This window comes from Arvicanthis niloticus, chromosome 1 (assembly GCF_011762505.2).
Source record: "Arvicanthis niloticus isolate mArvNil1 chromosome 1, mArvNil1.pat.X, whole genome shotgun sequence".
Lineage (NCBI taxonomy): Eukaryota > Metazoa > Chordata > Mammalia > Rodentia > Muridae > Arvicanthis > Arvicanthis niloticus.
In genome coordinates this window covers 120,526,752-120,531,200 of record NC_047658.1, presented here as the reverse complement: position 1 = coordinate 120,531,200, position 4,449 = coordinate 120,526,752, and the positions used below count along the sequence as shown (strand labels likewise).

Below are 4,449 nucleotides of genomic sequence, written 5' to 3'. Positions count from 1 at the left end.
AACACTTCTAGCTGTCCTGGGACTTGTTTTGTAGACCAGGCTGGCCTCAAACTCAGAGAGGTCTGCCTGCCTCTACCTGCTGAGGGCTGGAATAGAATGCATGCACCGCCATTCCTGAACAACATTTCAGTTATCAACATCTAGTCCCCGAACACAAAGCCACCTGAGTTTGTAAAAGAAACACGACTATTGCATAAATCATATATTAACCCTACAATGATAGTAGAAAACTTCAATACCATATACTCACCATTTGACTGGTCATCTAGACAAACACTAAGCAGAAGAATAATGGAGCTAACACATTATAAAACAAATGAACTCAACATATGTACAAAATATTTTACCCAAACACAAAATAATACATCTTCTTCTCTGTACCTCATGTGACTTTCTCCAAAATTGACCACATATTTAGACACAAAGTAAGTCTCAACAGAAACAAGGAAATTGTCATAATTCTGGTATCTTATCAGATAAACACATAGTAAACATGGATATTAACAACAGAAACAACAGAAAGCTTACAAACACATAGAAACTGAACAATTTTCTATTGAATGAAAAGTGGGCCAAGACAGAAATAATAAAAGAAATTAAAGACTTTCTATAATTCAATGGAAATGAATACACAGCATAAAGCATACCCAAACTTCTGGGATACATGTTAATGGTGCTAAGAGGAAATTTCACAGAACTAAATTTAAAAAGAAGATATTTTACACTAGCAACTTAACAACATACCCGAAAGCTCTAGAAAAAAGAAGTAAGCACATTCAAGAGGAGTAGATGGCAGGAAATAATCAAACTGAGGGCTGAAATAAATAAAATAGAAACAAAGAGAAACAGCACAAAGAATCAATGAAAGAGAGAATTTGTTCTTTGAGAAAATCAACAGGATAGACAAAGCTTTATCCAAACTAATTAATAGAAAAAGATAACATTCAACTTAACAAAATCATAAGCAAAAGGGGAATCATAACAGCCATCAAGGAAAGCCAGAGAATCAATCATAAGCATAAACTTTAAAACCCTGTCCTCCACAAAATTGGAAAATCTATAGAAAATGGGTAATTTTCTTGATAGGTACCACTCACCAAAGTTAAATCAAGATAATAAAATCAATTTGAATAGACAAACAACTTCAAATGAAATAAAAATAGTCATTAAAAGTCCACCTCCCACCAAAATAATCCATGAGACAGATGGTTTTCGTGCAAAATTCAATCAAATGTTCAAAGAAGAGTTAATGCCAAAATTATTTCACAAATAGAAACAGAAGACATATTGCCAATTTTTAAGGAGCCATAGTCACCCTGGTACCCAACACACATAAAGACTCAACAAAGTAAGGAAATTACAGACCAATTTCTCTTGTGAAGGAGATGCAAACATACTTAATAAAATTCTTGCATTCCAAATCTTAGACCACATCAAAAAGAACATCCATCATGATTACATTAGCTTCATGCCAGAAATTCATGGTTGGTTCAACATAGGATAATCAGTAAATGTACTCGTGTGTGTGTGTGTGTGTGTGTGTGTGTGTGTGTGTGTGTGTGTTTATGCATCAATACAGATTACAATTATTCTCCTATGGTATTGCTTATGTTGAATGTATTACACACAGTAATGTACAACCAATGCCTAAATCAAGAATGAGTTTTAGATTATAGTTTGTTTTCTATCTTAACAGTTCTGAATGTTGTCCTCTAAGTATTTGTTTCTCATATACACTAAGACCATTTTCACAGTACTATAAAAAAATCTACTCATAATTTTTTGTTATTTAATAAATAATTGCTTAAACATTGCCGTTTCAAGTTTTCAAAATCTCTCCTTATGATGTAGGTTTTAGATGTCTCTTGCCAGGACTTAGTGGTGGGAAAAAAAGATATTGTACTAATTGTAATGTTTTATCTGCATTAACAATGCCTTTTCTTTTCTTTTCTTGTTCTTTTCTCTTCTCTTTTTTCTCTTTCTTCCTCCTCCTCCTCCTCCTCTTCCTCCTTCTTTTCCTCTCCCTTTTCTTCTTCCTCTTCCTTTTCTATTACCTTTGTTGTTTTTAATCATCAAGAATCATCAAGGCAAGGATTGAGGAAGGAAATGCAACTGAGATAACCAAATTCATCTGTCTAGGGCTTTCAGATTTCCCAGAAATCACAGAACTACTCTTTGTCTTATCTGTACCTGAAACATGTCCCTTGTTGTTTTAATAAGGATGAATTCACACTTCCACACACTTATGTATTTCTTTCTAGTGATCTGTCCTTCAAAGGCCTCTACTCTATCAGCTCAACAATCACCAAGATGCTTTCAAAATTCTTCCAAGAATAGCAAACCATCAGCTTTGTGGGCTGCATGGTATATTTTATCTTTTTTTCTAGGGGACTTAGGGAATGTTTCCTCATGACAACCATGGCCTATGACAAGTATGCTGTCATTTGTAACCCACTGCTCTAGCACCAATTATGTCTCCCACCCTCTGTGCTTCGGTGGTGGTAGAATCCTATGTGACTAGAAACACAGCTTCTTTATCTCAGATTTGTACCTTGTTGCAGCTCCACTTCTGTGGACCTAACATCAACAGACATTTCTTCTATGACATGCCCCAGCTGTTAAATCTGTCATCCTACACTCACAAATTCTTTGTACAGTTTCTGCTTGTCATATTTACAAGGTTGTTTGGAATAGTGAGTGCCTTACTTATCATGATAGCATATGGCTATGTAGCCATATCTGTAGTGTGTAGTTTCTACTGCCCCACTTTAAGCTAGGGGCCGACCGTACTACCAGGCTCCCTTGGATCCTCAGATGAAAGACACATACACATTAACCTATTTTTATATGCTTTAAGCTCAGTGGCTGGGCTCTTCTAATCCTTTCTCAGCTAGAATGCCCTTCTTTTCATTCTAAGATCAACACCTCTAAATCTGCCTTCAACTTTAGTTGCCTGGTTTTCTTCTCCTGCCCATTACCCTAAATCTGCTCTCAACTTAGTTGCTTTTCTAATCTCCCACATGCTACCCTATGGCCCAGTTGGGGAATTGGCCAATGGCCCCTCCACCTGAGATCTCACACAGCTGGTGGCTTTCTCTTCCTCTGACTTCTTCCCTCCTCCTGTGTCTGCTACTCTGCCTGCAGAAATCTGGATGTTCCTCCTTTTCTGCCCAACTATTAGTTGCTAACATTTTTACTGATCGATCAAGAACCAATCGGGGAACAGAAGTTTCAGAGTTTGAATGCAGATTCCCAATCAGAGCATCAGAATCACCCTCTACACACATCAGATAAAAATAAAGGCAGGTCTAAAATCTTCAACACCTGTGCTTCATACCTGACAGCTGTTTCTCTCTTCTATACCTCAAGTTTGTTTGTCTATTTGAGTTTCCATTCTGGCAGCTCCTCCACCTTTGACAGATTAGCTTTCATATTCTGCCCTGTGATGATTTCCATGTTGAATCCCTTGATTTATAGTCTTAAGAAGTTGCAGCAGTGGACTTCCTGTTACCAAGTTTACAAATATGCATTTTTCTGACAGATTTCTCCACAATCTACCACCATGTGTGCATTAATGACCTACTACAAAATTTACAGGGTTTAAACAAAGGCTCAATTTGATATAGACAATAATATTAATATGAACCAATGGTTGTTCTATGTCAGGACATAAGAACTTGAGTTATTGAGTCTTGAAGAATTATTGCTTTACTGACTTCATAGGTGATGTAAGCTTCAATTATTCTATTTGGAGATATTTATGATAATTGATTTTTGAACCTTATCCACTTTTTAGTTGTAGAGACTAATGAATGGACTATACAGAGGATGTCTGCAGGCTGAAAATACAGTTTTACATTGATGTAGTAAAGCCTCCTGAAATGACCAATCTGATAGAACTGAAGGCTTTCTAAGGTGTCACTGCTAGTCATCCAATAAAATTTTGTTCACATCTTTGTCTATTACTACTGTTGTCTAAAAATAAAAGAAATTATCTATATTATAAAAGATGAAAGAAAAATGGTTCAATATTTTCAAGTGGAAGTTATAAATATGTCTGATGAGTTGAGTTTTGCATCCAGAATCCATGTCAAAGCCAAAAGCAATTACAGATGTATCCCAAACCACTCTCATCACATCCAAATGAGACTCCATGATGTACATAGCTAAAAAAAATCTCATTACCAAGTTGTTTTGATATATCAAGAGTCACCTTGAGTTTGGTTTAGGAAGACTTGTATGATGTCATTGTAATAAGTGTCAGTGAAGACTGGAAGGCTGGGTAAATATTGTAATAGAAGATACTAAAAACAAAAAATATGGGAAAATAATATACATTATTTCTTATTACCTATATTCAATACTTTGTGTTTAAAGTTAGAAGATGCATGAGATGTTGCAGTGGATTGTACAGAACAATTATTACCTGCATGCTTATATCTTTTGTTC

General features: G+C 35.7%; 1 pseudogene; it reads left to right on the top strand.

Moving 5' to 3' along the window:
* The first annotated feature begins 1,066 nt into the window (after positions 1–1,066).
* Positions 1,067–3,538, top strand: LOC117723578 (olfactory receptor 5AN1-like; annotated as a pseudogene).
* The last annotated feature ends 911 nt before the right edge of the window (positions 3,539–4,449 follow it).